Below are 13,680 nucleotides of genomic sequence, written 5' to 3'. Positions count from 1 at the left end.
GAATGGGTATAGCCATCCAGAAGAAGGAAGAAAGGAATGCAGTCTTTCCTCAAATAGAAAAATAATCACAGATTTGTATAGACTTTAGTTTTCAAAAAGGACAAGAAACCAACATGAAGGAATAGACACAAACTATAAAACACCGGGAAAGCACTTTTAATGCCACCGACTAACATGGCCAGAAGCGATGGAGATACCTTTGTCACGTAATAAAATTTTACACAGATGTTGCTTACTATTTGATAATGTTGCCTCTGAACTTTCAGGTCAATAATAGAAATTATATTAAGATTTATTTTAAGTACAAAATTCCATCAAAATACTATGAAATTATATCATGTAAAAAATCAACAACAAATAGCACACTGGGAGAAAGAGCAACATTTAAATAAAATACCTTCAATTTTCCCTGAACCCAAGTAATAGCTTCTATTTTATCATATTTTTATAGTTTCCTTGGTAGAAAAGTGAGATCAGGAGCAAAATTCTTATTTTAGAACACACTGCACAGTATTTTTCTCTTCAGATAAGGTTATCTCCTGACTTTTGAAAGATTATTTTGACCATCATCTTGCTGTTCTCATAAAATCTTACTTTCATTCTGAAATGAGACCAATTCCATATGGAGACCTTGGTTACAAATTATCCATGGCCAAAATCATTATACTGAGAAAATGAAGCTCGAACTAGTGTTTCTGAATTACGGTATGAAGAAAGTCATTGAAAGGCTCTGCTCTTCAGGTTTCCGTTATCGCAAAGCCTGATTTACCCAACTATTCTGTTCATGGACAACACGGTATAATACAAAAGCTAAAGGCACATGGTTGTTTTTAATTTTTAGCCATTATTGCTTTTCTTTTTGTAGGAAAGTAGAGTGTAGGCAAAACAGATAAAACTGTGTGTTACGGATAAAAGATAGGTCAAGATACACTCTTTGTAGAGGTAAAAATATACTTTTAAATAGCCAATGTGGCAAATATTTTTCAATAATAATATTTGAATAGGTGAATAAATAAATCTATCAACTGTCTTTCAAAAAGTACATTGCAGCTTAAGGTGTGAAAAGCTCAGTGCTAGTTGTGAGGGGAGACAAAGATGCAGACACTGCAAAAACCACTGGGAATTAAAATCTAACGGACACTCTTTAGACAAATGAGTAATATTTGGAATCTCCCCATTGCAAAATTTCAGTTTCCATAGTAGCTTTTTCCTTTTAGCTTGGCTCACAACATACACATTTTATCTGTGTATGTAGAATGAAGTAGTCATCATAACTGGCAATTTTTCAAATTCTTTGTTTTCTATTCCTACTTGCTGAATAATCCTTCCCTTCTTCATTAACTAGTTATATTATACATTATTCCTCATATATTAAATTGTAATAAATGATAGAAACTAAAGGGATGAGAAACAAATATGTATATGTTTGTATATATACATAATATATTGCATATATATAATATTTGAGCCATTCTGTCCTAATGTATAATTATTATTCCAACCCTTCCCTATTATTGCAGTATGTTTTTAGAAATGGTAGGGTTATCTTACCTTGAATGCATTTCTTTTACAAATATTTCTTTGCATTTTGCTGTGTAGTCCTTCAGTGTATTCTATTTTATTTTAATTTATTTGAGACAGAGAGCGAGAGCGAGTTGGGGGTGGTGGAGAAGGACAGAGGGAGAGAGAGAATTCCAAGCAGACTCCCCACTGAGCACAGAGCTCAATGCAGGGCTCAACCTCATGTCCCTGGAATCATGACCTGAGTGGAAACCAAGCTTCGAATGCTCAACTGACTGAGTCACCCAGGTGCACCTTCAGTGCATTTTAGGGCCACTCCCTTCCCTGATCTGTTTAGGATATTTACTATAACTTTACATTATTTGGTCAAAATTAGTGTTTTTATAGTCTTTGGTCTCCTTGATCATTAATACACTATAGTTGTAAACTCTATTAGAGTCTTTCAACATACTTTTAAACAACATTTAAAAATTTTCTGCATATAAGTCATGCACTTTCCTTATGAAGGTTTTCATAAGAGATTTAAAAGTATATACGTTTTCTGTTACAAGTAGGAAGCCTTTAAAAATCCTCCTTTCCATAATTTTCAGGTATGCTATTGATTTTCTAAATTCAGGATATACTGAATTTTACTTTTCTGGCCTTTCTAAGCTTCCAATACATCTGCAAAAATGTAAACTGTGTCTTCCAATATTTACAATGCCTATTTCTTTTTTTTTTAAGATTTTATTTATTTATTCATGAGAGACAGAAAGAGAGAGACAGACAGACAGAGCAGAGACACAGGCAGAGGGAGAAGCAGGCTCCATATAAGGATCCTGACGTGGGACTTGATCCCGGGACTCCAGGATCACGCCCTGAGCCAAAGGCAGATGCTCAACCACTGAGCCACCTAGGTGTCCCTACAATGCCTATTTCTGTTAAAAATTTAACCACACAGTTAAGAAAGTGGTAATACTATGGTAGTCTTATTGTTTCAACAGAAACAAATATTTTTAACTCTTGTTATAGATGTGAGTTTAAATTCCTTTCTGGATCTTAAGCCCATAGAACTAGACTGAGCAGAGTTCCAATTTTACTTTCTTCTCTAAACTGTCAGTTTTGCTGACACTCCACAATCCTCTCAATACATAGTCTTTTGACAAAACAAGACAGACTTTATTTTCTTCTTTACTACAAATAATGTTCAGTCCATAGTAAAAAAAAAATCTATTTTTCTTTTACAAAAAATTCATTGCTCAAAATTACTGAGCCCTAAGAAAATAAAAACAATGTCTAATTTCCTTAAGGAAATTGCTTTTCACCCCAATTTTTCATTTTTCATTGTTTTCACCCAAATTTTGTGTTGATTTTCCAAAATCGTAATATGAAACAAATCACTCGAAAAAAACCATTTTGTAATGAACTAACTTCAGTTTTCGTTTTTTCTGACAGTTTATACTTGATCATAACAATTTTCCTTGGGTGCCTATTAAGAACTGAACACTATGGTAATGCTGAAGAAATCTCAGAAGTATTCCCAGATTGTAAATCTTCAAGAGGGAGAACTATGGAATTTGAAGTCACCAGACTTTACTGAGGAAGTCTTTGAAGAATGAGTAGCTTTTAAGGAAGAAAGGTTGGGGGTTATTGGCATACCAGGAAAGAGGGAAATCTGAAAGCCCAGATGTAGGCTTCTGGTTAGTGCTGCCTTAGTAAAGAAATGGCAGGAGATCTTTGAAATCTTAAGGAGGACATACTTCCCTTCACTCCATCCCCATCTGTACTACTCTTATGGTAAATATTTCAGTTTTATTTTTGTTCATAATAAAGTTATTTAAAATGTTATGATGTGAAGTAGGTGAAGTTAGTAGAAGTTCTCTATTGTCTCTTACTATTAGATTACAACTAGAAAAAAGGAAGAGTATAATAAATTAGTGACATATTCAGAATCTAAAATAAAGGGCTCACAGATCACATAAGGTCTTATATTTAAGCATCAACCCTTCTTGTTTAAGAACTTGTATGAACTGATCTGGACAACAGAGTAAAATAAACATGCAATTTGTTAGACACCATGGGTTTATAAAATCATAGGATTAAGTATTTAACCTTTATTCATAAAGGATTAGTTGGAATAAATTTTTAAATTTATTTTAAGAAGGTATTTTAAGAATTAAATAGTTAAAAAAAAGAATTAAATAGTTTACAATGGCCCAGACTAAAGGAATTCACCTTAGGTTCAATTTAGGGCCAGTTTCTATCATTTACCCATTGCAATTGACTTCTAAACAACATATGTTATTTCATTCTTGAATTAGTTGCAGAAAAGATCTAATATGCAGAATCTGTGTATCTTTAATTGCATCATAATACATTCATCATATATTCAAATTAAGGAGCACAAATAATTCATCCAAATAGAATTCTCACTTGGGAGGTACAGAGAAATTAGTAAATTAATGTAGAGGTTGATTAGTGAAAGATACTCTGTTGCCCTGAATGACTTTACCTGGTGAGCAGTTCATGCATAGTAACTAATTTATAGACTGGGAAAAACTTATCACTTGTTTATTCTTTTCCTCCTAACATGCTGTTCAAAAAGCCTATCAAAATAGTGTAATAACTTGTAGTCATAGACAAGGGACCATAAAAATCCAGACAAGTAATTAAAAAGAAATGAATTCAGAATTTTATAGCATGTGAAAAGGCCAAAATTTGTTTAAATTTTATAGTACAACAAGGAGAACTAAGGACTGAAGGAATAAAAAAATTTATATTCAACCTTTTTACCCTATTTAAATTCCTCTTCCAGAATTATCAAGGAACTATTTGGCAGAAGGAGAGTACAATCTCAAAGTAATGCTTGTAAAAGTCTGGTCTGCAGATCCTTGAGGTCCCTGAGACTTTTCAGGCAGTCCATGAAGTCAAAACCATTTTTATGATAATAATGTTTCTTGCTTTTTCACTGTGTTGGTATTGTGCGTCAATGTGCACAACCAACCAAGAATAAGCTGCTGGTAACTTAAGGCTGTGGCACTAAACTGTACCAGTAGTCATTATATTCTTCCCTTCCACACTAAAGAAAAACAAAAAACAAAAAACAAAAAAAACAGCTTCACAAGAATTTCCTTGATTAGGGCAGCCCGGATGGCTCTGTGGTTTAGCGCCACATTCAGCCCAGGGCCTGATCCTGGAGACCTGGAATCGAATCCCATGTCGGGCTCCCTGCATGGAGCCTGCTTCTCCCTCTGCCTGTGTCTCTGCCTCTCTCTCCGTGTGTGTGTGTCTCTCATGAATAAATAAATAAAATCTTTTAAAAAAAGAATTTCTTTGATTAAATAGTAAAAGTTATTAATTTTAATAAATTTTATTCCTTGAGTATATGTCTTTTTATTTTTTATAAATAAAAATTTTATTTTTATTTATTTATTTGAGAGGGAGAGAGAGAAGGAGAGAGAAAAAGAGAGAGAAAGAAACTGAGCAAAAGGGAGAGGCAGAGGGAGAAGGAGACCCTTCATTGAGCAGGGAGCCCTAAGAGGGGCTCGATCCCAAGACTCTGAGATCATGACCTGAGCTGAAGGCAGATGCTTAACCATCTAAGCCACCCAGGCACCCCAAGGACATGTCTTTTTAAATATTCTGTGAAACAAAAACAAAATAGGAAATATACATAAAGCACTCTGCTGTGTAATGAAGTAAGATGGTTGTCTCAACAAAAGCACTACAGTAGTCCCCCTATCTGGGGTTTGCTTTCCCTGGTTTCAGTTACCTGTGGTTAATCAGGTCTGAAAGCAGATGATCCTCTTTCAATATATCCGGTCAATAGTAGCCTAACATTACATCACAATGCCCACATCATTCACTGCACTTCATCTCATTAGGTAGGCATTTTTTCATCTTACATCATCACAAGAAGGGTGAATACAGTAAAGTAAGATTTTGTGAGAGAGAGAACACATTCACATAAGTTTTGTTAGAGCATATTGTTATAATTTTTCTATTTTATTATTGGTTACTGTTGCTAATCTCTTACTATGCTTAATTTATGTATTAAACTTTATCATAAGTATGTATGTATAGAAAAAAAAACATGGACAATATAGGGTTCGGTTCTGTCCTGGTTTTAGGCATGTCCTGAGGATATTGGAATCTTGGAACATATCCCCCATAGATAAGGGAGTGAACTACTGCACTATGACTGAGTTGCAAACTAATTTTCTGATAAGATCAGTGGTGATATTAATCAATGTGATTTGATTTTTAAATACTGCATTATGAAATGGGTCAACATTTGCAAGTTTTGAAGTGAACTAATATTTTCCAAAAGACTATTATGATATTTCAAAACCATGTGTAGGTAAAAGATCTAGTCAAAGTGCAAATAAACCAATGGATTTTAATATAACAATGTGCAAAAAGTCCACTGATAATTGTTCCAAATTCCATTTTGAAGCTAACCTTTAAAATACATTTTTCAAGTTTTGGTGTTACATGAAAGAATAATATGCATAATTATCTGAAAAGGCTATTAAAATACTCTTCCTTTTTCCAACTACACATTTATAAGAGGCTAGATTTTCTTGATGTACTTCAAAATCACAACAGATTGAGTACAGAAGCAGATACGAGCATTCAGATATATCTGAAGCCAGATATAGAATTTGAAAAAATGTAAAGTAATGCCACTTTTTTTCATGAAATAACTATAATAGTTATTGGAAACCATCAAAATCCCAGAGGAGAAAGCAGGAAGTAACCTTTTTGACCTCGGCTGAAGCAACTTACTAGACAGGTCTCCAGAGGGAAGGGAAACAAAAGCAAAAATGAACTACTGGAATTTCATCAAGATAATAAGCTTCTGCACAGCAAAGGAAACAATCAACAAAATTAAAAGGAACCTACAGAATGGGAGAAAATATTTGTAAATGACATATCTGATAAAGGATTAGTATCCAAAATCTATAAAAAACTTCCCAAACTCAATACCCCAAAACCAAATAATCCAGTTAAGTAATGAGCAGAACACACGAATAGACCATTTTTTCCAAGGAAGACATTCAGATGGCTTACAGACATATGAAAAGATGCTCAACATTGCTCATTATCAGGGAAATACAAATCAAAACCACAGTGAGACACCACCTCACACCTGAAAGAATGGCTAAAATTAACAACACAAGAAACAGCAGGTGTTAGCAAGGATATGAAGAAAGGGGAACTCTCTTGCACTGTTGGTGGGAATACAAACTGGTACAGCCACTCTGGAAAACTGTGTGGAGGTTCCTCAAAAAGGTAAAATAGAACTACTCTATGATGCAGAATTTCACTACTAGATATTTACCCAAAGGACACAAAAACACTGACTCAAAGGGGTACACGCACCCTGATGTTTATAACAGCATTATCAACAATAGCCAAATTATGGATAGAGCCCAAATGTCTGTTGACTGATGGATGGATAAAGAAGAATAAATATATATTATATATATTATATATATATATATATAATTAAATATTAGCCATAGAAAAGAATGAAATCCTGCCATTTGCAATGACATAGATGGAGCTAGAATGTATTATGCTAAGTGAAATAAATCAGTCAGAGAAAGACAAATACCATATGATTTCACTTACATATGGAATTTAAGAAACAAAACATGAACATAGGGGAGGGGAAAAAAAGAGAGAGAGGAAGGCAAACCCTAAGAGGTTCTTAACTATAGAGAACAAATTGAGGGTTGCTGGAGGGGAGGTGGATGCGGGATTGGCTAAATTGGTGATGGATATTAAAGAGGGCCCTTGGGCAGCCCGGGTGGCTCAGTGGTTTAGCGCCGCCTTCAGCCCAGGCCGTGATCCTGGAGACCCGGAATCAAGTCCCACGTCAGTGCTCTCTGCATGGAGCCTGCTTCTCCCTCTGCCTGTGTCTCTGCCTATCTCTCTCTCTCTCTCTCTCTGTCTCTCATGAATAAATAAATAAAATCTTTAAAAAAAATAAAGAGGACCCTTGTGATGAGCACTGGGTGTTTTATGTAAGTGATGAATCACTAAATTCTACTCTTGAAATCAATATTACACTAATTTAAATAAAAACTTTAAAAATATTAATGTTCACATATAATGAATTCTTTATTGTTATTTTAAAATTGTTAAGTGTTTTAAAAATTCCTCTGTTTCAATTTCTAATATTTCAATTATTTTTTTTTAATTTTTTATTGGTGTTCAATTTACTAACATACAGAATAACCCCCAGTGCCCGTCACCCATTCACTCCCACCCCCCGCCCTCCTCCCCTTCTACCACCCCTAGTTCGTTTCCCAGAGTTAGCAGTCTTTACGTTCTGTCTCCCTTTCTGATATTTCCCACACATTTCTTCTCCCTTCCCTTATATTCCCTTTCACTATTATTTATATTCCCCAAATGAATGAGAACAATTATTGATAGATCCAACTTACATAATCAAGAGCTCTTTGGGGTCTTCAATAATTTTTAAGAGCATAAATGGTTTCTAAGGCCAACAAAATTTGGGAACTAAAATATTAAAAAATGCTTTAAATATTTAGAATTAGATTTTACTATCGCCTAAGAGATGAAAGGTAAAGAAATCGTTACATCACACTTTAGATTTTCTTTCTTTTCTTAAGAATAGAGGGACTGCTCTTTTAAAGCTCATGTCCAAATAAGCATAGTGAGTTCTATATAAATCATTTGGGATTTCAATCCCAACACTTACAGACTCTATAACCTTGACCAGGCTGCTAACTCTCTCCATGACCAACTTTCTCATCTGTACAGTGAGAATAATAATGATAATGACAATGATAATGATAATAATAATATCTACTTCAATAGTGTTTTGAGGATTAAATCATAATCCAAGTAGTTGAAAGTTGCATGCAATGCCTGCCACCGAATAAGCATTTGTTATGTTGTTATTGTTTTGAGGATAGCTCCCTCCTTGATTTCATAGTAACAAAATATGAACAATACCTTGTATATCTTTTGAAGTTTTTAGATATCTATATAAACACTGGACAATTTAAATATTCTTCTATTTCTGCTTCATGGATTCATAAAGAAAAATAGTTGAGGGGAAATTTCATTTTACTTTTACTAAGGTAGGCAAATAATCTTTTTTCCTGTTTTGGGAAAGAATTGTGTTTTCTGAACATTGTCAATGTTTGGTCTTATAATTTAAAATTATTTTTTTTTGCTGAATTCCTTTAATGAATCATCCCAGCAGAAGGATTAGCACCTTCTGACATATTGATTTTTGCTTCAGTGTAATTGAGGAAAAAGGGTTAAGACATTGAGTAATCTATCTTTTGACAGAAGTCAATAAATAAGTATTCCAATGTAATCAAAGAGAAGGGAATTAGTTCTCATTGAGAGCAGACTGTTACAGAAGATACTATGCAGTTATTTGCAATAATTTCTAGTCTTCAGAACAAATCTAACAGGTAAATATAACTATTTCCACTTTACAGTTGAGGAAGCTGAGTCTCACAGAACTGTAAGCTTTCTAAGATGGTGAAGGAAAAAAATAACAAAGAATTAAACTTTCTTTGAGAGAAGAGGAGAGTCAATTTCAAATATAACAGATAAGGAACTTGACAAGGGTGGAAAGTAATGATGTTCATTTCTTCTCTATTAACTGTAAGGCTAGAAAGAAAATAGTGGGTTTAATATGCCATGGAGAATAAATAATGGAAAACATTGGTGCTTGATTGTTAAAACACTATGGCTGCACCTATCAAATTCCAACACAACTGCCAGTTAAGTATTCTCAGTAGAAAAAGTTAAACTGTTAATATGATATAATGTAAACAAAATAATCAATTAGTTGAACAATAATTTCATTTTCCACTTTGTTTTTCACTCCATATAGTTACAGCCAAAATAAATGTACTAATGTACATACTAACACCACTTGGGTTTTAAGAATTAGTTTAAATCTAACTTCATGTATTTTCTTCTTACAACCTTCAAAAAGAGAATTTGTGAGAATGAAAGTTGATAGGTAGAAGTGAAAGTTGAACCATGTAAGGTGGTTTTTATAATCCCAGCATTATTCAGTATATGCAAGGTTCAGAAAGTTTATCATAAACCTCTGAATAATCACTAATCAGAACTCCAAGAAATAGACAAAAAACTAGAATCAATTCCCTTTTTACATTCAAGACATGGTCTTAGAAAGGTAAATATTTAGCTTAAGTCATTGAGTGGCAAATGTTTAAAATAGTATTAGTGTGATATGCCACCATATTTCCTTTTTTCTGCATTTTTATATTTTTTATCAAAAAATGAACAAAGAAAAAAATGAACAAAGATCAAACCTTGTTAGCTGTTAAGAAGTTGTGAAAATAACAAAAGAGTGACTTGAGGTATGATTTTTCAGTGATTCCTTTTTGGCATTAAGGAAATTAGATGGCTTTTCTAAATGTCTTTAAAATAAATCATCGCATTTACTTCTCTAACAAGCCTTCAGTCAGAAAAATAAGGGAAAATGAATCCAGAATTTCCCACATTTGAAGTGTAATGGACATAGCTTGAAAGAAGAAAGAGCGAACAGAAATAACTTTAATTTTCTAATTTTGGTCGTAAAACTCAAAATTCCCTTCACGCCTCATACCAGAGATCCTGTCGCACCATAGCAGAAGAATCCAAACAGTGGTATTTAATGTTTTGAGCTAAAAGATCATCAATTTTATACACTTCAAGTAATTTTATACACTTCAAGTAAAATTTTATACACCAATCTTATATGTTTTTAAAAGTCCATGATTCGTATAACCTACATTAGCCAATAATTTAAGACTTTTGTCTCTTCAAAATGCTGCTTAACCATCAAGCTAATTTTATATGTTGAAATGCATAATGGGCAAGTGCATGTCAATCATTTTAAAATAGTTTTACGACTTCACTGATAATTTTTTTTCTTTTTGTGAAATTTTTAGTCTGAAGTTGTCTTTCTCCAAAAATTTTAGTCTGGCTGAAAACTCAATACCAGTATTTATTCTAACTTTTCCCGACCACCAATTTTGGCATTACTGTGAAAAATGTTATAAGACTTTGGTTCTGGCTTTATATTTAGCTTCTTTTATTTAGTTGGCTTAAACGACTACATTAGTTGTTAACAATGAAACTTAATTCGCATCGTGTGAGCGAGGGACTACATCTGGGACCTGTTATGACCTGATGCTCCATGGGTTTATTTCAACAAGGAAAGGAAAACCATTTTAACCCCCAGATCTGATTCTGAATTCAGTTATTCTGCAGCACTTGGACCTTGTCCATGTACCAGTTATTACAAATCTTCCTCCCACATCTCGCCTTCCCAATTGGAAATAAGCAAAATGTGTTTTTATCAGTCTCTAAGTGTTTACATTTGCATATGGCACTCAAAAGTATTTTGCTTTGCATTTGCAAACTTTGGCTTCATTAAATTTTTTTTTGAATCATGTATCTTCTTGTGAAGAATTACATGGAGAACATTTTGTTTTAATAGTCATTTAAATTTTTTACTGGCTTTTCAGATCCCTGGAAAACACTGAGGGTGTTCTCACAATTTGTCTGGCTTGTCTTTGGAAAATCATGTTGGAATGTGAATCCAAAGCATCAAAATTTGTGAAAGCGGAGTGTTATCCCAAAAGTGTCAAGCAGCCAAATGGTGCCAGTTTCAACAATGATGCCAGAGGGTTTTTCAGAAAGACAGTTTTTGTTTAAATCCCTGCTTTTTGTCCAGCATCTATAGTTGGTCTATTTGTCTCACACAAAGGGCCAGCAGCACCTGAAACTTTTATCTTTTACTTCCTTTGGAGAGTCACTTGACATTTTACTGTAATATTTTCATTTTATTGTATTATTTATTTGTTTTTATTAAATCTTTATTGACCAGACTTCATTAAGGGAAGATTTGTATTTTGTAAAATATCACACATATTTTAGACAAATAATATAATGCCTTTTAAATTTATGTATAAACACATCTAAAAGGTCAAAGATTAGGTTAGGTTGATTATTATTTGTCATTTGTTCACTCATCCACATATATATTTAGTAAGCATATACAAAGTAGTTGCTAGATTTTATGAAGGAGAATTAAGATGAATCAGATGTAAATCTAATCTCATTTCCCTCTATAAAATTACTGAAAAACAGAAAAATATAATATTAAAATGATAGCTAAGTAAGAGAGGGAGGAAGGAAGAAGGGAAGATGTGTGGAGGGAAAGAGCAAGAAAGAGAATAGGAGTGATAAAAACAAAGGTGGCAAAATCCTAACAATTGGTGAATTTTGGATAATATTCATAAACGAGTTCTTTGCACTATTCTTATAACTTTTCTGTATGTTAGATATTATTTTAAAATAGAAACTTATTAAGTATCTGTTCTGGGGAAAAAAGCAGATGAAATATCTAAGGGACTGAAGTTTGGGATGTCTAGAGTCCTCCTCAACGATAGGAACTGCAACTCAAATCTCATTTATCTCCCTACTACTTCCAGAATCATCTTTCAACTTGTGAGACAAAAAATATATAAACAAGGAGTGCTTATTTTTTTCTTTGGAATCTCAATATTGAGGCCAAATTTCTTCTGATTAAGCCATAAAACTACTGCAAACTGCACATGCAATACATAAAAGAACACACGCAGAGACAACTTTGTAAGGGGCTGTGGGTAAGCCTCAACAACTAGAAGATTTGGATGAATCTCTTGGTCTCTTTTGCTATCTACTATTAATTTAAAACTATCCTTACTCTTAAACTGTAAGCAAGTTGAATCTGGAGTTTTATCTTTCTCATCTTTATACATCCAGCAGAGACCCTTGTGGGTAGTACCTCATTCCCGTTTGTTGGTGTATGAATGAATAAATACAAACTGAAACATTTTTTGTGCCAAAGATCTCCAGATCGATTTCTCTTATTTTATTTCTCACACCAAGGCTCTACTGATCTTCATGAGGTTGAGTTAGCCCAGAGTATAAAATTTGACACATCTGATTCTTTATGACCACCTTTCTAATTAGAACTGCAGTGTGCAAACTATATTTAGGAAAAGGTGTTCACAGATTTGTCAAAAGGAAAGTAGATTTCAAAGCTGGGGAATGTTAATGGTCAGCTAATATATTTAGCCTGTGGTTAAATAATATCTTTTATTGTGTCTTTTTAAAATCAAAAGCCCTATATGATGTATATGGTTTTCAAATGACATTTGAATAAAAATGTAAAAGGCATCTAAAGAGATGAAGGGCACTTCTGGACTTGGAGAGAGCCCTCAGGTTTGATAATCACATTTCCAGTAATCTAAATTCATACCTATTATCACTTAAGTGAACATTGATGCTGCCACTGGATCTTATACAAATATTCAGATTTTTGTTTTCCTCATCATTCTGAAGGTTATCTCCCTGGTCACTCTGAAAAATCAGGTGACAACCATTTCCCATGATGCTTTAAGGGCTGTCAAACTGTCCATCAAGCTGTCACCTGACCAATCGTTCCCATGGTTCTTTTAGACTTCCAGTATGATAAATTGAAAGGCACTATTATCTGTCTGTTGTGAAGAGGAACTGTTTGGGCTTTGATAAGATATCACTACTCCCAGGTGAGAGGCGGCTGACAGCACATCAAGGCAAAACAACACGTAGAAACACCGAACAGGGGAGCACAGGTTTACAAACATCTGTTGTCATTATTTATTACTTTTCTTTGGGCTTAAGTTTCTGACTCATCCTCAGATAATTCAAGAACAGATATTTTGCTTTCTAGCTTGCAAATGACAACTTCTGCTCTTTTCATCTTGGGAGAAAAATCTTAAAATTGAAAACACATCAGCCTACCTTTTGATTCATGGCACACAAGTGTTCCACCTTGTAACCAACAAGTTCTGTGTTCCTGCTGATGTCATCATTTACTTTTTTAAAAAAGTATTTAAGAATAACTATATTTAACTATAATAAATAGTTGGATTTGGGGGGTTAAATAATAAAATCAGTTACCGATGTCTTGGAGGACGTTATTAATGTACCAATACACAAACTAGTTTAAGTGTCAGCACATATTATTTACATTTTAAAATTGATGATAAGGTTTATAAGTCCAACATTTCATGAGAAATAAGGTTTGTGAGTTATTTTTACCAGCTTCACTTTTTAGTCATTCTGAATTATGCTAGCATA

General features: G+C 33.5%; 1 protein-coding gene across 5 annotated transcripts in view; it reads right to left on the bottom strand.

Moving 5' to 3' along the window:
• Window positions 1-13,680, bottom strand: part of LOC119867493 — a 680,463-nt gene that overhangs the window by 143,833 nt on the left and 522,950 nt on the right. Inside the window, exon 1 of one of the 5 annotated variants that reach the window (XR_005383762.1) lies at window positions 5,273-5,312. The exons of 3 other annotated variants lie outside the window; for them this stretch is intronic. The gene's annotated coding sequence lies outside the window, so the exon portion shown is untranslated. Of the gene's footprint in view, window positions 1-5,272; window positions 5,313-13,680 lie in introns of those variants that run through there. One more of the 5 variants, XR_005383765.1, reaches the window with a different exon arrangement.

Source organism: Canis lupus, chromosome 34 (genome assembly GCF_011100685.1).
Source record: "Canis lupus familiaris isolate Mischka breed German Shepherd chromosome 34, alternate assembly UU_Cfam_GSD_1.0, whole genome shotgun sequence".
Lineage (NCBI taxonomy): Eukaryota > Metazoa > Chordata > Mammalia > Carnivora > Canidae > Canis > Canis lupus.
The sequence above is the reverse complement of the archived record's forward strand: the minus strand, read 5'-3'. Positions and strand labels throughout refer to the sequence as shown.